The sequence below is a fragment of the Cotesia glomerata genome, linkage group LG1 (genome assembly GCF_020080835.1).
Source record: "Cotesia glomerata isolate CgM1 linkage group LG1, MPM_Cglom_v2.3, whole genome shotgun sequence".
NCBI lineage: Eukaryota > Metazoa > Arthropoda > Insecta > Hymenoptera > Braconidae > Cotesia > Cotesia glomerata.
In genome coordinates this window covers 14121138-14144963 of record NC_058158.1, presented here as the reverse complement: position 1 = coordinate 14144963, position 23826 = coordinate 14121138, and the positions used below count along the sequence as shown (strand labels likewise).

The 23826-nt window shown below is 28.1% G+C and overlaps 1 long non-coding RNA gene across 5 annotated transcripts; it reads right to left on the bottom strand.

The window, feature by feature from the left end:
* Nucleotides 1-2382: 2382 nt before the first annotated feature.
* On the bottom strand, nt 2383-13102 carry LOC123271158. 5 transcript variants are annotated; one of them, XR_006510795.1, is made up of 7 exons: nt 12820-13102; nt 5730-6102; nt 5168-5373; nt 4453-4700; nt 3020-3282; nt 2828-2898; nt 2383-2685 (listed from the first exon to the last, which is right to left on the bottom strand). It is a non-coding gene; the product is annotated as an uncharacterized LOC123271158 (long non-coding RNA). The 5 variants fall into 5 exon arrangements; XR_006510792.1 differs by having other exon boundaries at nt 2383-2898; XR_006510793.1 differs by having other exon boundaries at nt 2383-2898; nt 12863-13102.
* Nucleotides 13103-23826: the final 10724 nt, after the last annotated feature.

Here is a 23826-nt window from a genome sequence, read left to right as displayed (position 1 = left end):
TAGTTATTACAAAGTTATTAACAATCTCGTCGAGCACTGGAGAAAATTTCCCCCCTCCACGGTCGGTTCGATAACTCAAAAACAGATCATCTGAAAATAAAAACCCAAATTGTTTTTTAATCAGTAAGGATATAGTTATTGTCGCACGTACGGAATTTGAAAAATTTTCATTTTCAAGATTTTTTTAGCCGGGTTAAAACAAAAAAAACGGTGAGAATAGTTAGAAAATTTTCAATCAGTCGCAATTTTTTTCAAAATTCCGTACGTGCGACGATAACTAACATCCTTACTAATTAAAAAGCAATTTGGGTTTTTATTTTCAGATGATCCGTTTTTGAGTTATCGAACCGATCATGAAGAGGGAAATTTTTTTTAGTGCTTTACGGGATTGTTTATAACTTTGTAATAATTAAATATTTTTTGATAAAAATTTAGGGTAATAATCTTTAATGTACCCTTAATAAAATAAAAAAAATCCGATCCCCAAATTCATTTATTTTCCCTGTCAAAAAAATTTTCAAAAATCACCTTTTTTTTTCGATCGTCACAGTGGTGTTCCCCCTTAATTCAATTTACGACAGAAAAGCAAAAGGAAATTAGCGTATGAGTGACTAATTGAGTTGTTATTATGGCTCTTTTCTGAATATATAATTCCATCACGCACAGATATTTTTCATAGATGTTTGTGTAAAAAAGTATATTGTAAAATGCTTTTACCAAGACACTTGTTTGAAGTTATTAGTAATCGTCAACTTAGAAAGGCAAAAATTAAATAGTTCTAGAAAGTAAATTTAACAACATTTTTTATACGTACAGAGAAACAGGAATTTTTATATAAAATAGAGATTATTCAAATAAATTTTCTCGCTGTAAATCGATGTAATTTAAAAATGAAAAAAAAATATCCATTAGCTGATTTTTCATCTTTTTGAATTACACAATTAAAAATTTTACATACACCAAAATTGTGTTTTTTATTTTTTTCTATGATGGAAAAAAACTTTTTTTGATTGTAAAAAGTTTTGTCATTTATCCTGACAATTTTATGTCGTTATTTCAAGTAAATGCCTCGAATCAAGAGAATTCAATCACTTGATTGAATAAATTTGTTTCTCAACCCCGGGAAAGTTAGACTTTAAGTTCAATATATGTATAAATTAATGTATTAATTCTAATTGGAATTGGATTGTATTTTGTAAGAATATTTATAAGATGGTCAAGCCTACAGTCTAGCCTTACAACATCTAACTATTTTAGAACTTAAGAAGTCAAAAATATTTCTGGTTATACGTTTGTAAGCTCTATGAGACCGAAAAAATTGATTTTGAGATGACTATTATTTTAGCTCAAAACACTCCCACAATACGTCTTTAAAAACCTCAACCGATTCAATAGAATCGTGTGACATAATGTCACTGACATTCAGTGCAGCTTTAAATTTTATTTAAAAAAATTTGTACAATTCAATTTATATAATAAACAATAATTTAACTCTATATTACTAAACAGGCTTATTGAAGAGGGCCTAGCAGAAAAGTTTGCAAGAATTATTATTTGAATTTTTAGAAATTTATTGGTGTATATAGGTCTGATTAAAAAAAAAAAAAAAAAAAAAGAGCTTTCATTAAATCAGGTTTTTTTGAGGTCTGATGAAGTTATTCTGACTATACAGACCATTATATATGACAAGAAAAAATTATTTTTTCCAGAGTAAGATATATTTTTTATTTATGAGCCAAATTCAATAAAGTAGGCTAAAATTAATTATCAGAAAACGAAAAATATTAATAATAAAAAAGATATAACTTTGGTTAGTTTTTATTTTTGTGTTTATCTTATTGCTACTTTGAAGATAATTTCAAAATGAATGTTTAAGAATCATTATGTTTCAAAAGTGTATTCACTCATGTCTATTAAATCTGGTTTAATCGATTAATATTACTAATATTCAAAAGAAAATGCGATGATTTTGATCATATTTCATATGATTATACAAATATCCATGTCTTAAGAATTCAACTCTTAAAAACGTTCACGGTGAAATCGTGCAGAAATTTAATGATTATTCAAAGTAAAACTCTACCTTTAACAAGAAATTAATTTTCATTGCTACGTAATACTTTTTATTCAATACTAGCAGCAATGGCACTTTAAACTTTATTTTCTGAAGAACAACTTCAACGTGATAAACAGGAATTTTAAATTGTAATGTATAAAATGAGTTGATTTAACCCGTAGTGGTCATTATGGGTTTAGATGAGCCCAGGCAATTTTTGAATGGCTCTTGCTTCGAACTACCATCAATTATTGTTTGAAGATTTTTTGAGATTCATGGAAATTTACGAATTCAATTGCACAAATAAATATACTTTTTGAATAGCTTGACATGAAATTTTTCGAAATTTGACTTTGTCGCATTTTTTTTATAATCAAACAATTAAAAAACGATTGAGTTATTCAACGAAAGTATTAAGAACTACTCTCATGTACGGCTCGAGTGAAAACATTGAAAAAAAACGTAAGTAACAACAATTTTTTCCGTGTATGGAGTCAACTAGACCCAGTATGACCACTACGCTATTTTTAAGAAGTGTGACCACTATGGGTTAAAATGAAATTAACTCACTTAAATTGATAAATTCAAAGAAATCGTCTCTTTTGCCTAATCTAACTTGATGAGTCTCTCTTGTTTATCAACGCGAAAATGAGAACGAATCAAAAACATTCATGTAAAAAAAAAAAAAAAAAAAAAAAGAAAACAGCGTTAATCTGTGTATATATTAACTCAAGATAACTCTTCACAGTTATAATTAAAAATTGTTCTTACCAAGATTCATTTTTCTTCAATTTCAGATAAAGCATTGTAAGTAACACAATTTTAATTTTTTTTTGTGGTGCCTAAAACAGAGAAATTAGTTAGAATTATACACCAAAACTAATTTATAAACAAACAATTTCACACAAATAAAGCGTAAAAATTATATTCATTAATCATTTTTAGGTGCGTGGATGAACTTACTTAAAGAACGTCTCAACAATATCTGTAACATTTTACTTGCACTATCGTTGACTGATTTAAATTGATTTTTACTTAAAAATAGATTCAATGTTAACAGGTCAACCATGACACAGCTTATCTTGTCAATCCATGAGTCTTTTTTAATAGCCAGCCATTATGGAAAAAAAAATTCTCCTGCCTCTTTTCTTTATGTTTGCGCTCGTGACAAATGTTTTTTTTTTTTAAACTTCAGTTTAATGATACGCACATGGTATGTGGATTAACTAAAAATAAAAAAAAAAAAAAAACAGCAATTAATATTTTTTCTTCATTTCATTCAAAAGATCTTTTAAAAAATGATATATTGTATAATTTTGTAATAGAATCGTGAGAAGTTTTTTTTCATTTCTTAACAAAAACATAATACTCTATGATAGATAGTACTATCCAATTTACAATAAATATATATCATTTAGATTAAGTATGAAATCGATTCTCCTCGATGATCCGTATAGAAAATAAATGTGAGTTTGTAGTCTTTCTATTAGATATGTATTTTTATGAAAATAATGTTTCAATTATAAAAAAAATTACAAACTTTAATTACTAAGAAATAATGAACTAAGCATTCAGATTCTTTAAATTTTCTCTAACAAATAAGAGAATAACATTTTTGTGTTTGTTGTAGAAAACTTTGAAATTAACAAAAATTTATCAATTTTTTTAGTTTTTTGCTTAGGTTTACATGTTTTTGGCAGAAACCAATAAAAAATAAGCTTAAATTTATTCAATAAACTTACGTAGAAAAAATTTTTTAATGACAAAAAAAATGAAGATTAGATCTTTCAGAAATTTGTTCATCTTCAGACTGTAAATTTTTTTTTTGTAAACACTTGTTCAGATATCGATGATAAATAAATGAACGATCTTTTTTCATCAAAGCAGACGTAGAGAGAAAAAAACGGTGAATTTAATTTGAATAAACTATTCAATTCACCTGTACATTAGGGTGTAAATAATATTTTTGTAAGTTTTTGAAATTTTAGTAAGAAAAAGATTTAGAAATTTTACGTTAAATTCTACACTATACTATTGCGTGAAAACTGTAGTTTATGGTTTTTTTTGCCAAAACAATGCAAAAATAAGAACTCAAAGCTTCAGAAATTTCATAGTCCAAGGTTACTACGACCATTTTTTATTGAGATACTACCTCTTGAAAATCACAAGAAAATTGAATAAATTTTCATGTTTCTTCAATTTTTCCTAATAGTGGATTATGTTTCCTAATGAGTAAACAACAAAAACTAAGTGGAAGTGATGGTAGTTAAGCTGAAAATCTATTATTGGTACATCATATTAAATTCCATACTTGAAAGACTTTTGAAGATAGTATACTTGGTATGGATCAAAGTTAATCCTTTAGTCCGTTGTAAAGGATGTGTTATTAGACATACCTGTTCTGTGTGACATGAAGAAAGCTTCTTAAAAGCGAATATGCATAATCTTGTTAGAACGGAGCCGATAATCCATCACTTCAACTTAAGAAAGTGTCAAAATCCATAGCTGAATGTCAACACATATTTTACTCAACATATTTAAAGTAAAACCCTTTGACCTTTTCAAGTTGTTTTCATAGTGTTTTTATCGTATTGACTTTGAAATAGGTTGTTTTCAAACTATCATCCAATTTCTTGGATTCAACCTATGAAAATGATAATAAAAATTAGTTATAAATTTGTAGCATATTACAATTTGTAGTATATTAAGTATGAATAATATAAAGTATCTCAGGCAAGAAAATGTCTTGATCATTATATTAATTCTGTTAATTTATCATTTTGAGAAACAGTTATTACTTATTTTACCAATATTAAAAATAAAATCTATATTAGTTACATTTTATATTAATTAATATACATTTTATTATTATTTCATAAAATATCTGCATCACTATGTATAAAAGACTTTTTGATGTGTAATTTTGTGTATATAAATATACATATCTAGATATATGTATCAATCTGAATTATATACGAAATAGAGTGTCCTATAATTCTATCACTATATTAATAAACACTGTATCACTGTAGAATGATTAAAATTTTTTTTACAATACAATTATTGTGTTCATAAGAATACTGCTATATGTTAAATAAATTATACTTGTACCGCATTATCGATCGATCTTCGTTCGTATAGCGCCACCGTGCTAGACTAAATGAAATGATGCTTTCGCTATGTCACTGGGATGCTATCATTTTATTCATCATTGTACATATTCGACCTAATGTAATCTTATGAAATTTTGATGACATTTTTCAACTCATCTTTCACTTGATATTACTGCGAAAGATATGGCTCACTATTTGTGTCACCTGGATAAAAAAAAAGAAATTATATCAAATAAAAATAAATTTTTCATTTAATTTAAGTCAAAATTCCAAAGAAATAAATTCATATACAGAATTTTATTGAGAAAAATACTAACTAGATGAAGTAGAGAATGTTTTTGTCGTAAATTAAAACATACGTATATATATATATATATATATATATATATACATATATATGCTGCTATATATATACATATATATATATATATATGCTACAGCATATAAGCTATATATATATATATATATATATATATGCTATATATATATATATATATATACATATATATATATATGCCGGATTACCGGTTTTGTGAATGATAAGATTTACATATACATACCTCATGAATGAATCTCTATGATGACTTTCATGATGACTGACGTAAAGTCAAAATAAGTTTTTTTCTTAAGATTATACCAGCTGTTTATGTTATGTACACCATTATAAAATTCTTCCTCGACACTACTCGGAGTTCAGGCGGAACATATCGCTGTTACCTACGAATAAACCAATAAACGGAGCAGCCATCTGCTTACCAGCCGGCATCATTCTGTTCCCTTTCTCTTCTCATTCGTAGTTATAAAATCCCCTGCTAGCCCTTCATGTGCCTTCATGGTTGTTTTATGGCGTCTCTAAAATGAAATTGACGATAGCCAACTCTCTTCACAGCTATAACTTTTGTTATGTTCCATTATCACCAATTCAGTTTTAATCTACAAACATAAAAAGTATATATTATTTTTAAGTTTAAAGATTGTCTAATAATTTAAATTAAAGGTCTCGTCAAAATTTGAGTTTTCAATATAAATATTTAAAGTTCGTAAATCAAAATTTTCGGTTATTTATCGAAAAAAAATTGGAAAAAAATTTTTTAATGTTTGAATTTCATGTCTTGTTTTATGTTTATAAATACTGAGAGGAACGATAAATACTTTCTGGGAAATTGAACGCTTTATAAATTTATAAATTTGCAGTTTTAACTTGAAAAATTTATAAATATGAAAGTTACTGCAATTTGTATTCACAACATTCTATTTATGGTTTTGTGATTTTCTTCCCTTTGAAAAAAAAGCTTAATGAACATATTATTATTATGATTCATTTAAATTTTCTACTATAACCATATTCAAATACCCACGGAGCTTCGTTTGATTTTATTCTTAATTTTTAGTAATGATACAGTTAAAATTTAACGTTCTTATTGTTGATGATAATGATAATAAATATCAAAATAAACTTCTCAATAATAACACGAAATTGAAATAAGCTTAAATCTTATTGCTCAATAAATTCGTTTCATTGTTTACAATGCGTTGAAGTTTTTATCGGCTTTTGGATAAATTAATACACTATTCTTTTCTTTTTATTGTATAAGAACCTTGACATAGCTTGGAGAGCGGATTCAACTATCTGTATAGTCGACAGTAAAAAAAATGAGAATCGTATCACGTTGCCCATGAACGAATGTATAACGTCATGTATAGCAGAAGTACATCAATTTATGTTATTATACACTTAGCTTTTTCAGCCAACAAACTAACTACAAAAAGCCAATAGGCTTTAATTTACGTGAACGGACTGCACCGTCCGTAAATTAAGTTTAAAATAAATTGGCATAAAATTATGTATATATTAAAAAAAAACATTCTTAAATAGTTTAATTGATTGTAATAATTTAATTTTTATACTTTCCAATTCTCAAATAAGTTTTGAATAATGGCTATTAGTGGCGCAATCATTTTTCCGAACGAAAATCATTATTAAGTTTAAATTAATTAGAAAGTTATGGTACAAAGTTATACTAGAAAATTTTATGTTTCGTGTAAGCATTTATGCACTGAGAAAACAGTTCATTTTAAATGAAATGAGGCTCGTTAACTATAAATAAATCTCTTATTTAAACATCACAAGAAATATTTATTTGATACAAATAAATTGATTTATTTGAGACAAAGTTACAGTATATTTGAATGAAATCCAGATTTGTTTATAGTTAACAAATATTTCTTAGGTGCTAACAATGATATATTTCAACCAAATTAGATTTGTTAACTATAAATAAATGGTATGTTTGAATATACTCAAAGCAATGATTTTTAGTTTTAGGTTAGGAAAGTAGTAAAAGTAGACATATCGAACGTTTGGGGTTAAGTGGGCACTTCTTTTGGAATTATTAATTATACTGTAATTAACAATAATACTAAAGTTAGTCGACGTTTTTAATTTTTAATTTTTTTATTTATTTATTAAATTTGAACTAGAAAATATTTTTTAAAAATTGCATTTATAATTTTTCAAGTTTTTTACGAATGAAGTTTTTTAATAAAAAATTTCTTTTGTAACAATTTTTTCAATAAAAACAATTCTAAAAATTTTTAGATGTCGGCTAACTTAATTTTCATAAATTAACAGACATCTGTCAATTTTTAGGACTTTTATAATAATAAAATTTTAATTAAAAAATTCCACGTCTAAAAATTAAAAAAAAATTGCAAGTGCAAATTTTTTTTTTAAATATGTTTTTTATCGTTGATCTGTGATAAAAATTAAAAAAATTGACAGATGTCTGCTAACATCAGCATCATAATTATTAATGTCTATTATAGTTAACTATTCCAATACATATATTTGTCTAAGCATGTATATATTTTTTTTTTATTTTATTTATTTCTATAAAAATTAAACAAACACATTTGTAAAATGAGTTAATTCTCATTATTTACTTTTTACAAATCACGTCGAGAAATAACAGTGGCAACCGCAGCGGCACCAAGCATAATTTACTTAAAGTGAGATTTGTTAATAGTTAACAAATCTTTATTTGAATGAAATAAATGAGTCGATTCAGTTAAATAAACCAAAACGAAGTAGTATTTGATTCAAAGTAATATATATTTGAATGGAAGAAATTTGTTAACATTAAATACATATTTTTAATTTATTTCAAATAAATCTGCGCATTTGAGCCAAACAAACTGTTTTCTCAGTGTGTAAAATCATTATACGAATCACTTTGCAAAAAATATTTACATGCAACTGCGAATTTATTTCTCCGAAAATTATGGCTTTACTGAAAGACTTGAAAGCATATTTGCTTGTAATTTAATTCCATTGATAATTCTTAGTAAAAAAAAATACAAAAATGTTATGTTTATTGAAAGAAAAGCTTAGCTTAAAAAAGGAATTTATCGTACTAGACATAACATGTTCGCTTTGCTCGCCTTCATTCTTTAAAAAATCCCGCCACTATCTCAGTCGACCAATCAACAACCGAATAAAAGTCACAGCAGTGACGTAAATAAAACGATACGACATCCGGCCATCAACTTTTTAAAAGAGGATTTACAAGTCGTTTTATTGTATCCCAAAAATTTTCTTTTCTGAATTCAAGAAAATTTGTTTAAAATATGCATATCGATTATAATATTGATTAGAACATTGAAAAATATTTATTCCGAAATTAAAGTGGAAAATTTGTCATTCAAAAACACAAGGAATTTCAATTACCAAATTAACTACCACAGCTTAAAATTGATTATATGTTTTCTCAAGAGAGTTTATTCTATGACTGCAAGATATGAGTTTTTCCATAAATGAAGAATAATTCTAACATCTATAACCGCTATTGGACTTTGTCACATCACGAATCCAGTTTAGCACATGCTGGTAAGAAAAATTGTGACTAAAAAATCTTCTAAACCATTACGACAACTGTGTTCATGGTTTGAATTTATTATTGATATATTAGTAATGTGTAGTGGGGTCAGCATCTTCGTTAAATCAAAATAAATATTCACAATTATAGAAAGATTTGAACTATCGTATGGATAGATTCCAAAATCTAAATAGTTCTTAATTAAAAAAAAAAATTAGGAAAACGGTTGACTCTGAAGGCCATCCCTGCAACTTCCGGCCAATTCTATACCTAAACGCTTGAAATTGCACTTGTAATGACGTTTTGAGCTCTTCGAGCTCATAAATAAAATTTGAGTGTTATTTTGAGCTCTCCGAGCTCAAAAAATAGCTTTTGTATGCTTCTGAACTCTTCGAGCTCAAATATTTGATAGAAGTTTAATAAAACACTATTTTTTGAATTTTAAAATCGCAATAACTTTTGAATGAATGAACCGATTTTTACGCGGTTGGCGGCATTCTACGCAGTTTTTTAAGCCTCATAAAGAGTTTCTAAGTTTCAATTGATCAAACTAGAAATTTCGGAGTAATTCCGAAAAAACACTTTTTTTGGTTTTCTTTCGTCAACGATAACTCACGAACGAATCAACCGATTTTGACCGGACTGGCGGCGATCGACGTGGTTTTTTAATTTTAAGAGCTGATAAGTTTTTGGAATTGATCGGTAAAGCCGCTTAAAAGTTATTCCAAAAAAACCACTTTTGAAAAAAATTTTTTCTGTAGTTTTTTTGCGATTTCTCAAAATCTACTGGTCCAAATCGTTCCACAGTATATTCAAAGTCTAAGTTTGGTTAAGCCTTTTCGAATGACACCAACCGCGATCAAATCGGTCAAGCCGTTCAAAAGTTATAAGAGGTTTACATACATCCACACACACACACACACACACACACACACACACACACACACACACACACACACACACACACACACACACACACACACACACACACACACACACACACACACACACACACACACACACACACACACACACACACACACACACACATACAGACATATAGACACCATCGCGGGAATATTCAGGAAAGCTTCCTAGGACCTCGAAATGTCGAGATTCGATGAGAACTCGATTTTCGTAAAACGGGGTGAAAACAATAACTTCCCGATTTTTGAAAATCTACGATTTTTCTAGCGGGAAGTTAAAAAGAAAAAAGAACAATTTTTGCAAACCGCATCAAAATCGATTAATTTGTTCAAGAGATATGGGGATTCAAAATTAACAATAAGGTGATTTTTAAACATATAACTCGTAAAATTTCGAACTCGAAGATAACCGAAAGTTTCAAGAATGGCTTACAGGGGCAACCCTTTTCCAAATTTTGTTTTAAGAATCTTATTACTTAACTAGATTCAACTAGAGTTATTCATACTGAACTATATTAAATAATCAAAATTGTTTCAATTAATTCATATATAGATCTACGAACATTTCTACTCAAGTAAATAAATTAAATAACTGATTACATCCTATCGATTGTTCTAAATCGATCATACTTTATGAATACCAATTTATATCACATTGTATTAAAATAGAAATCCAAGTTTTAGGTTGATACTAGCATGACTTTTTTTAATTACTTTTATCTTATCATTTGAGAATTATTCACTTTTTTTAATAATTAAATTTTATTTTATTTTTAACTACTTTGACCGTGAAAAAAATTGTTTTTATTAACTGAGTGTTTACCTATTATCGATAATTTTAAAAATTTATTCCTGAATACAAAGTCGTTATTTTGATGTTATTATACAAACAGAACAAAATACATTCTTAATATAACAGCATGGCTGCCCAATTTTAAAACACAGTAACTGCAAAATTTTTATACCTGATTTTTTCTAGTATTGCTGCATTTTGTATAACTTTTAGACCTTAATTTCAAGTATTTTTTCTTAAAAATATTTATATTCAAGTATTTTCTATTCACAAATCAAATTTTTCATCAATTTTGCGCGCAAATTTTTTTTTAATAAAAAAAATTGAAAAAAATTTTTGAATGTTAGTTACTGTGTTTTGAAATTGGGCAGCCGAGCAACCTTGTTTACTATCTATGAGAACGGATGAAACATTATAGCGGTAGTTTAGATTACAAGCATTTTCAAAATAATTTTTTATAACATCAGTTGTTCTTTTTTCTTCATTCGTATTTTTGCCAGTTCAGGTTATGTATGAGAATGTAATTTTCAATTATAGCTTTAGAGAATATCTTGTGATTAAAAATTTCTAGCTAGTTTACAGAAATGCGGCTGTAGATATTGTTTTCAATTTTTTTAAATAAATTATTGAGGGCTTCACGTAGTTAGACACGACTTTTCAGCCCTTTTTATTACCAATTTAAACATGTGTACGGAAGGAAATTTTCTTAAAAATTATCGTTAAATTCACTGTAGTCTTGGGGCATAAGACGGCTTTTTTATTAATTATCATTTTTGAAATAAAAATTACGAAAAAATTCATTTATTTTATGGTAGACTTTGTAAAATTTACTGAAAACCTAATTTATCAGGTGAATTTTAATTTGCAGTAGACTACGGTAAAATTTATTGAAAATAAGTCAAATTAAAAATTATTTCACCGTGTACCGACAAATGATTAGGTTATGACATCTGTCCCACGATTACCGTGAATTTAACGGTAATTTTTAAAAAAAATTTTTGTCAGTGTGTCTGCGGTTTACTTTTGATAAATTCTTATTTCAATCCCTCACGACGAAATATATCTACTTAATTTATAAAATTAGCTATGTTATAAAATTTGAGTCTGATGATACAATAAGTTTTTATAGTATTTATGATTATATAGCTTTTGTTAATAGTTATACATTCTCCAATAATTCTCAAAATTAAAATATATTTATTGAAAAACAGTTTTCCTCAAGTCAAAAAATCGAGACTAAAATCGTCAAAGACGATTTCAAAAAAATATTTATACCTCGCGAAATTTATCAAAAATACATTCAACTAATTTTTTTTCAGCATTCGTTAAAACTATTTATAATTCTATTTTCTAACCCGAAAATGTCGGCATTGTAAACCGTACACAAAATAATAGAAATTTTCTAGCTATGGAGAAAAATAAAAAAAAAATTCACATTAATTATTCTTAGTAGATGGCATGAAAATTTGAAAATTTTAGACATTCAAAAGAATCTATTAAAAAAGTGATTGGCTCCATGTTGAATGCTCTATATGTATATGTATACAGTGAACGTTAAAATACACTGCGTCTCAGTTTGACGCAAATCGATCGGCGTTAATTAAGAGTCTGCCCCACCCTCTTATCTAAAATCTAGATGCTTTTGCAAAAAATGCATGTCACTATTGATAATAAAAGATAATTATATAAAAATAATTATATAAAAGATAATTATAATATCAATTAAATAACATAAATATTTATATAGATACTTTTAGTCATAAAAATAGCTTTTGCTATCTAAATTAGAGAATCAAGAATTCGAAAATTACTTTGATTGCAAAAGATCAACACTTATCACTACACTCGAACGTAACTAAATTATCATCAAAATTTATTGATTTTTTTTTATTTAAAGAGCCAAACTCATAATTTAACAAAATAGCTCGGAGAATTATGATTTGTCGATTTGAAAATTTAAACTAAATGATCAACAAAAATTTTTCTTTTCAACATAACCATGAATATCATGTTTAAACAATAAACAACACAATTGAAAATTTGACTCTGTACACACTTGATTGCTTCAATGACCATTAGTAAGTATGATATTTGCGCACCTCTGCTTCTGCGTCTAGGGGATGAAGTTAAACTGGGCGTCGCCATTACTATGAATTAAAAAAATTGAGACTTAAACGATGATGGCGCTGATGTTTAAGTGGGGATAAATGCAAAGTGACAAATCAATTGTTAATAGAGCATTTATTTGCAAATTTTTAATGATGATTAAACTTTTGAACAAGAGTAAATAATAATATAGAACAACGAGAATAACACACCAGAGATCTGATCTTTTTGACTAGATGTCACAGACTGCTCGAGAAATTGGTGTAGGTAAATAATTCTGGTATATTCGTATAACATCCATTAACATAAATTATCACTGCTGACGGTTACTGTTACTAACACCATGAAGCCCAAAGTGAATATGTGTATATAGCTGAAGAACAAGCGTAGCGTAGAATAGTATTATTCTCTAAAATTTCAGACGTCCTGTAGTATAGGACCGATACTATACAATACATTATTTGAGTTACGAAGCTTTCACTTTTCTAGCTATAAATTTAGCAGACTTTAGACATTTTATGGTCGTCCGAGGGATCTTTTATAAAATTATATACCTGATGAAACTTGGTCTTTTTTCTTATGTTTTTCATAACTAGTAAAATCTGTAAAATAGTTATTTTGTAGAAATGTATAAATCCAAGTTAATATAAAAATTGCTATTTCCAAATAAACTATATTTGACATCAACGGAATCAAAAATATTATACTTTTTACCATTTTAATTAATAATTAACGGAACTGGACTTGAATTATTAAGTACCAGATACATAGAGCAATTTATATAATATTTGAGATATTATTTTTTCTCACTACAATATCAATAAATTATTAGTGTTGCAAATATAACTATTTAGAATATTATTGTTCTGTGATTGTATTATGACTTGTGAGAGAACATTGATTTTGTGTGTAAATTCATACATTTTAATAATTTTTTTACTATCACACGTTATTCTGGATATCCTATGTAATATTGTTTGAAATTCTATTAAAAATATCACTGTATAATATTTCATAAGACATTGTAAAAATTAACAAGTTAAAAAAAATTTTTTGTCACCTACATATTATAACTATAATATCCATTAAAAATTTTAGGAACGTGAACAATTAATGTTTATTAATTATTTACTATCAAATATTAATTTTACATTTCGTTTATTCACTGGATCTCTTTTCAATATGATGTACCATAAACATATTATATTGCATGATCTGACAATAAATGGAAAATAATCTATGTTTGAAATACTTTTTGAAACAAAATTTATCGCACGCTTCACAACGTGAACGAATTTGAGGTAGTGCTTTTCACAGAAAAAAAGGTTCACTTGAGCGAAGAAAATATTTTTCTTCCTAATTACTTTCTTGAGCGAAAAAAAAATTTTTTTTTGACACAAGAAATTTCACTTATTCCAACAAAATGAATTCTTTTGCTTTAAGAAATATGTATCTTAATTCAAGAAAATTTATTTAAGTCAAGAAAATCTTCTTGTTTTGAGAAAATTTAGCCTTTTGCTCCAAAAAACTTAGTTCTTGATAGAAGTAAATTTTTTTGTCTTGAGAAAATTTCTCTCTTGCTCTAAAAAATTAAATATCTCGATAGAACTAAATTTTCATTAATATTTTTATTGATTAACACGTCAAATAGGAAGATCAAATAAAATTGAATCATTTTTTTTATTCAATATGTATAATTGCACGTTAAAATAATATAAAATGGGTATCAAATATTCAAAAGAAAAATTTTCTCAAGGTGAGAAAATTTTTTCTCAGCTGAAGTAGATGGTGCTGCTTCCCTAAAGTATTTAAAAATCTTGATCAAATATAAAAATTTATTGTATCAAGTATTTATGATAATTTGAATTAAGAAAAAAATACTTCCACCAAAAATAGAATTTCAAGAAAAATTTTTACTTCGGCCAACACAACTTCGGTCTTCCTTCAGGCACCTGAAAATTTTCTTGAGCCCAAAAATTTTGTTCTCCAGTTAAGAAATTTTTCTTTCTGTGTACTCTCAACACGTCGAGTTGAAGTAATTTTCTCAAAATCAATCGCCTCCAATGTATTTATATAGTCATTATATATACTTTAAAACGAGTATTCCCACAGGATGATGAATAAATTAAAATATAATTTCAACACATTATTAACAATTCTTTATTATCAGAACTATTGTTTATTTATAATGAACAAAAAAATAAAGTCCACTGGTCTTTGGAGTATCTATCTATATATCTGTGAATAAAGATTAGCATTAAGGAGGTATTGCCCAAAGAAAAAGACACCAATAGGTTAGGGCTATTGGTTTCTTTCTCACGCACTAGTGCTGCCTCTCTTTACAGACTATCGCTCACTTACTTCCACTCGCCTAAAATATCTAAAGTCACTAACTTCAAACATTTCTTATAAAAAAATGAATACCGCTCGTTTGTGTTATTTTTGATAAAAAATACTTGTTATAACTTCAATTAAATATTTTCTGTTTTTCAAAAAAATTCTAAGAAAAGTATGGTTGTTATTCAATAAAATGTTCATTCTAACTACGGTCAGGATAGGGAATACATGTTAAATATACGATTTTTAATTGCTAATATTTCGAAAATTAGCATCGCAAGGATTATTAAAAAAAATTTATTCGTATAGAGGACACTTAAAAGTACGCGTATTCAAAAATTGAAGAATATTGTAAGAAAAGTGATTTTGGGCAATACCTCTTTAAGCTACGCATGGATGCCCCGTCATCTGTTCAGTGGTGCGCTTACGTCATATTTTTCTGATCTGCGATGAAAATGCTGCATAATATTTAAATTTAAAATTAAAGTAAAATTTTAAGGATGATCCATATAACACAAATATGTGTGCTAATTACAATTTTTTTGTTTTTGTAACAGCTATCGAAAATAATTTTTTTTTCTTATTTCCTCCTTCTTTCAAATATCAGTGAAATAATTTATTCAATTTCGATGACTCAAATCTGTTAAGTAAAAAAAACAAAAAACAATATATCATTTCATTGAATAGTAAATTTAGAGTATCAAAACACTAACCAATATACAGAGCTTAGAATTTTTAGATTTTGCAAAGTAATCAAATCCTGTGCTGGAAGTAATCAGTAATATGTAACCACGCATCACTTCTACTTATCCAAGCACAGTTGTCTACATTTTTAACTTCCCGCTAAGAAAATCGAGAAGTTGGTTTTACCACGTTTTGCAAAAATCGAGGTTTCAACAGATCTCGACGTTTTGAAGCCCTAAGAAGTTTTCCTGACTATTTTCACGATAATGTCCGTACGTCTGTGTGTGTGTGTGTGTGTGTGTGTGTGTGTGTGTGTGTGTGTGTGTGTGTGTGTGTGTGTGTGTGTGTGTGTGTGTGTGTGTGTGTGTGTGTGTGTGTGTGTGTGTGTGTGTGTGTGTGTGTGTGTGTGTGTGTGTGTGTGTGTGTGTGTGTGTGTGTGTGTGTGTGTGTGTGTGTGTGTGTGTGTGTGTGTGTGTGTGTGTGTGTGTGTGTGTGTGTGTGTGTGTGTGTGTGTGTGTGTGTGTGTGTGTGTGTGTGTGTGTGTGTGTGTGTGTGTGTGCGTAAACTTTTTATAACTTCTGAACGGCTTAACCAATTTGATCGCAGTTGATGTCATTCGAAAGGTCTTTGCCAAACTTAGATTTCCTGTAAGTTGGAACCGATTCGGACCAATAGATTTCGAGAAATTGCAAAAAAAGTGAAAAAAATAGTTGTTTTTTTTTTTTTTCATTTTTTTAAAATATCTCCGAATAGGCTGAACCGATTGACCTTAAAAACTAATCAGCTCTTAACCTTGAAAACCCGCATCGATCGCCACCAAAAGCGTCAGAATCGGTTGATGCGTTTGTGAGATATCGTTGTCGAAAAAAATCGAAAAAAGTGTTTTTTTGTAATAACTCCGAAATTTTTCATCAGATCAATTTTTTTTGTTCCAAAATTTTTATAGGGCTCAAAAAACTACATCGACTGCCGCTAACCACGTGCAAATCGGTTAATTCATTCAAAAGTTACAGCACACGGAAAGATTAAAACCCGACTGGTTCGTGTTCTGCACCAGACTTAGTCATGTGCGGGTTACTTTGCACGGATTCTGGTGCATCACCCGACTCAGTCGTGTTCTGCACCAGAATCCGTACAAAGTAACCCGCACACGACTGAGTCTGGTGCAGAACACGAACCAGTCGGGTTTTAATCTTTCTGTGCAGTTTAAAAATTTAAAAAATCGTGTTTCATCAAATTTTGCTATCTTTTTGAGCTCGCGAGCTCGAAAACGTTATAAGTGCAATTTTAAGCGCCCAGGTATGGAATTAGCGGGAAGTTGCAGGGATGCTACATGAAAAAGAATTTCCGGAAAAATTTACGATACAATTATTGTAAAATTGGACTATACTCTCATTACTAATAATTGTCAAATATTTTAGAAGAAAATTTACTATTTATTTACGAAATTTTACAACTTACTATCTTAATTTCATCAAATAATTTTTTAGTAAATTCAATTAGAAAAAATACGATATTACTATCGTTAATAGTAAGAGAATAAAAAAAGTTTTGAAAATCCAAAAGTGCACGCCTCATAATCTCATTTTCAATAATAAAATTGATTAAAATAAAATACAAAAAATACTTTTAAATCTTTCGCGCCAATGTCCACCCAGAAAAGAAAGATACTGCGCATGTGTTGTAATAGTACACTGATAGAAGGATTTGTTTATAGTTAAAAAGATTTGTTAATATTTAACAAATCATTTATTAGAAGCCATTTGTTAGTCCTTAAAATATATTTTTTAGTATTTAAAAAGATTTATTAATATTTAATAAATGAATATCAGATTTATTAAATATAAACAAATCATTTTAAATACTAAGAAATATTTGTTTAATATTAAAAAGTGGTCTCTAATAAATGATTTGTTAACTACTAACAAATATTATTTAATACAAATAAATCCTTCTATCAGTGTATATTACACCCCTTCAGAAGGAAAATAAGAAAAGCCTCAGATCACATGTAATTGTTGGCCGAGGCGAAGCCTCGGCCAACAATTACATGTGATCTGAGGTTTTCTTTTTTACTTCCTAAGGGATATATATTATTTTTTTGTTCGACAAAGGCGGAAAGCGGCAACTTTGTTTAGCGCAGCGGGACGAAAGTTGCTACTTTCTGCCCGGAGGGCAAAAAATGAACCTTATTTACATAGATAAAGATATACTAATGATTAGTGGGTTTTTAGTTTGTTGCTAATTATAAATAAACTACACAGAATTAGACAGTGATCTTCGAAAGGACTCAGTTTTAGCTATTATCTAAAGCAATTTATCTAATACTGAAGCATATAAAAAAATGGACCTGATTAGTTTAGTTTTTCGACAGTTATCGTGACTACACCACACTGAAAAAAAAGTTTTCTGCTCTGCACTATACAGTATCACTACTGTTAGGATCCACACGTTGCTGTCTAAAGGAGAGTGAGGTTAGGAAAACTGTATATTAACGGTAGCAATAGTTTCGTGAACGGCACTGAATAGATCGTGACGGTCAACATCCAGACTGCTACTCGTAGCGCTCCACTCGTTACTATCGAGTCACTATACAGTAGATGCTGCCGAGTAGAATACTTTTTTTTCAGTGCAATTTGCATGCATACATTTGTCACACGGACGTCCACGGAATAATTTTTTTAAACATTTTCTTTAATTATTTAAAAAGCGAATCCTTTATTAAAAAGTTGATGTGACATTTTCATTGTTGTCGCTTTTCATTGCTATGGTCACCACTTTGGCAATGGTTACCATAGCAACGATTACTATGGCAAAGGTTAAATATTAATGAATAAAATTTGTAAAAATTTATTAAATTGTCGATAATAACCATTTTGACAGAAGCGCGCAAAGCGCGTTCGATTTTCTAGTGTCTTTTAAAAATGTCATAAGTGTTAAAACTAGTGTTTTTCCGTGACATTTATGTGTAAATATTGTTCTACAAGTGCGATAGAAAGTAAATAGCGACAATTTCAGTTTAAGAAATCACTTAATTTTTGTAAGGTGAGTGTAGAGCACAACCTCATCACTTCGCTTATGAGGCGTGCAATTAAGATAAAAAAATAGTCCACCGTTACTTTTTCAATCAATAGAAATTACGATGGTAACATTATAAAAATTCTTTTAATTTTCTTATCGTGTACTAACTACGGTAAAAATTAATATATATTCTAATAACCTTTCGGTAGCAAGCTGTAAACTATCTGTTGACGCAGTTTGGCGGCAAACTGCATGCAAATTGATACTCCCCATCAAATTTTCTGTTTCATTAATGAAATATAGGTAAGCTAGACTCAGCCAGAAGTCAACCACCCGTAAAAAAAAAATTTTGGTTCCTGATGAATTTCCGGATGAACTTCAGATTGTGAAACAAATATGAATTTCATCGGGAATTCCAGCTGACTTTCATGATGAATTTCGAAATATTATTTTGCATATTGTGTTCTTCTACTCCAAAAAATTTATCCAGATAAAAGTTTGAGAATCGTAAATGATGAGTCAGTGTAAATAAAAATAAAAATTCCAACATAATTGACTCCGAATATTATTTTACGGATTAAAAAAATTAAGTTTCATATACGATTTGTTTCAAATTCATCATGAAATTCAGTTGGAATTCGCCCTGAAATTCATGATGAATTTCGAAGTATTATTTTAGATATTGTGTTTTTACTCCAAAAAATTTATTCGAATACAAGTTATAGAATCGTAAATGTTGAGTCAGTGTAAGTAAAACAACAAATTCCAATATAATTGTCTCCAAATATTTTTTCACAAATTAAAATAATTAAATTTTATATATGATTTGTTTCAAATTCATCATGAAATTTAGCTGGAATTCCCGATGAAATTCATTATGAAATTCATATTTGTTTCACAAACTGAAGTTCATCCGGAAATTCATCAGGAACCAAATTTTTTTTTTGTACGGGCATTGATGTTTATTTGCATGCCGACCTACAACAAATTATTGTTTTTCAGCTTTTGTAGTTTGTTTCCGTCAATTATCACTCCAAAGGTATACTAAGCTCCGTTAGTCGATTGACGTCAATCTAACAGCAATATTTGGAAAGCCAGAATTCGCTGTCAACTTGACATATAATTAGAACAGCAATTCATTTTTTCACTATCTAATTCCTCACGAAATTGGTAATAATACTCAATAATGCTGAAATGAAGTAATTTTGTGCTGACATTAAAAGATGATCTCAAATTAAAATAAAATCACAATAAAATTTGACCTTGAATGTGAGCGGCAATTAGACGTCAAATGCTAAAAAACTTATATAAAAATCTCAAATTCGAACGAATTTGACCAACTTTGATACCAATTACTGTCAAACTAACATTAACCTGGATACGAAAAAATATCAATTTGGACATGCAAAATGATATCTGTCCGGATGCACAGATTGGTATTAGATGGACAAAAGAAGTTTAAGAGCAACAACTGTCTACAAGCTGCATTCATACTAATCTGATGATAAACTCAATACTTGTTAATTATTGCTGCAGAATCACGATGAATATGCATCTAAAAATAGGCTTTAGACTAGATTGCAAGTTAATGTCCATCAGAAAGCAAAATGAAGATAACAACTTTCGAGTTGCAATCCTCTTGATAGCTAGTCTTTCTGTGCAATCCTAATAACAGTTACATACAAATTGACGATAATCTACGACTGGAATTTGAATGCAAGTTACCATCAAGATTCTTGATAACCCTTACGGTTGTCTTTACTGCAACTTTACTTAAAGAACTTGTACGTTAAGTCTTGAGGTCAACTTGCAGAGCAATTTACTGCCGACAGTTAGAATAGTTGTCAGGGACCTTAAGTTTTTCATGTTCTATCTTTACTTACTATGATACAATAAATAATTACGGTTGCCATACAACATGACAAAAAAAAAACCTGAATTGTCATTACGTTGTTGACATCTGTAACAGAAAATCATTTTATGAATATGAGTACAATATCGATGGTAGATATTTGTAATTATATTTCCTCAACAACCTAGCTTTATTGATAAAACAGAAAATTCTATAGTTGTTGTCAATCTGATGGAGTTAGCAGCAACTTTTGCATTTAGTTTGCCATTTATCTGAGTGAAGAAGAAGATGTCAGTTTGCTACCAAGTGGTTATTGGGGTAAGTAAAAATTATTTATGTAAGCGAGGGTGGTCCAAAAGAAATTTTTCTTTTATTTTCTTAAAGTCTAATCGTCGATCATGTTTTTTTAAAGGTATAAAAAATTCTCTTAAAAGCGCAGCTTTATATTACAGCCCTATGAGAAGCTCAAGGAAGTTCCGTTTTCCAAAAAAAAACATGTAATAAAATTTTTTTAGTTTTTATCAAGAAAGACTATTAGAAAATTTTTTTTCGAATTTCACGATGCATAATATTTTGGTAAATTTAGGTTCCTAGTGATCAATAAATATATTTCTTGTACGTAGGACAAGAGTGAGAAAATAACAAATTTTTATTTTTCGTACATTAAAAGAATGATGACATATTAATGAAAAACTGATGTTTGATAGAACAACATAATTATAACTACCCGTGAAAAAATATTCTGATCAGGCTTGATATGATCTGATAAGGCCATATAAAATTTTTTGATATGTTCATATCTGGCCTGATATGATCTGATATGTCCATATTTAATTTTTTATATGGCCTGATATGAAAATTGGCCATATCAGGCCTGATCAAGCCTTATCAATTGGATATGTCTATATCAGACTTGATGTAGCTTGATATGCTCATATTTAATTTTACATTATTTTTTAATAGGTCCTGATATGCCCTGATATAACCTTATAAAGTTATATTTACTTTGATAAACTTGAAAAAAAAATCCCTGATCAGGATTGATATAACGATATGGATTCATATAGTCTGCTATACTCATATGGATTCATATAGTCTGATATACTCATACCCTTACCAGTACATAAGTAGTCTTATGTACTCATATAAAGGCATACCCGAGTAAAAAAAACTATATATCATTATATATGATTCATATCTAATTATATAGAAGCATATGTAATTCATTTATAATTATATAGATGTATATATAATTCATATAAAATTATGTATGAATCATATAGAATTCTATATAATTTTTTTTACTCCAGTGGGTATTTTGTGATTACCATAAAACATTCTCTTTTTCTATCTAAGAGTCTGTTACTCCAATGATTAACAATCTTCTAATATATAGTATTTTTCGGATGAAATAGTAGGAACTTAAAAAAAAATTTAATTTCACAAAAATTATTAGTTTTGTCAAGTTCAAAAATTGTTAGCCAGGCCCTCCAGCAATATATAGTTCCATATACTAAAAAAATTATTCCATCAAAATTTAAGCTTTCAATTCTGATTTTACCTCGATTATTTTTTTAATTTCAAAGAAATTATAAATTCTAAAGCAACGAAGTACCTTAACAATACATCGTAGAATCATTTTTACGATTTCATGTATACATAGATAATTTTATAAATCTACATATAGATACCATTAAATACCATTGTTATGTAAAAAATATTTAATTTAGGATAATTAATTAATTTTACATTTAAAATATTTAATGTGTTTAAGTATTTGGTCCTAGCGTGTTAGGCTAATAGACCGGGAACTTCCGAGTTTAATTTATTGAGAATGATAGGTTTGTTTGAATAAATTGATGTAGTTGAATAATTTTAATACATATATTGTTTAAGTCCAAAATTAATATCATTAGTTAAGTTTACAATTATTACAATTATTACACAGTGATTGAAGTTAACTTTTCTTTCATATAACGATTTTACAATATTACTAAATTCACAAATATTAATAATTTAAAATATACCTGATAAAAATTGATGAACCTTGTTGATTTAATTTGATTTAGTTGGTTTCACTTTACGATTTTACTTTACCTTTACAAATGATTTACTTTCTATACAAAAGATTTACACGTGGTCTATTGAGACTTATTTAAACTATGTACGATGTTAACACTAGGACGTCAGGACAACGAGAGAGATTTTTTTGTGACAATTGCAAGGTGTCGAATTTTAGGGCGTTACTAATTTCCACTCATTGGGGGAAACAAATGTCCAATTATGTGTCTATTTTCTTGGGCCCTTACCCTCTCTCTTAAATTTGTCTAAAAATGTTGCATGAGTCCCTGTACTTGGATCAGAGTGCAACATGCTTTCTCACTTACTCTTATGTTCTATTATTCATCTATGTGTTTGTGTATACGTAAGCGCATTTACGCATAGACAAAGACATACATTTGTACTGTCTATATTAATTTATTTATTAAAATCATATGAATAAATATGTACTCGAATCTAACATTTCTTACGTTTCTTTGAATTTAATTATTTATTTGTAGAAATATTTCTGCTTTATCGTTTTATAAATTTGTTGTATTATTTTAGAATTCAATTGTTTAAAATTTGTTTATTTTAAATTATTTAACTTTCAAGTTCTATTTTTTTTATTTGTTTCTCATTTCATATTTAATTTTTGTTGACTAAAAATTATTTTGGAAATTGCATTATTAAAATTTATTTCGATATTTGTCTCAACACTAAAATTTTGTAATTGAATTATTCTAAAATCTTTTGGTTTAAAATAAATCTTTTTATCTAATGTTCTTTATCTTTAAGTATTTCTTATTTTGAGTTTAAGTGAGTTAGCTTACGTATAACAAAACTCCCATTCATCTATTTAATCTCTTAAATATACCTGGGCTCCAGACTAATTACGGAAATTTCCCTGGGCCTTTTGTAAAAATCGAACGAGACACTTAATGACCGCACTCGAATTATCTTTTACAATCGTTAAAATTTAAATAAAATCATACTCGATTTTTTTTTTTTAATTAATAAATA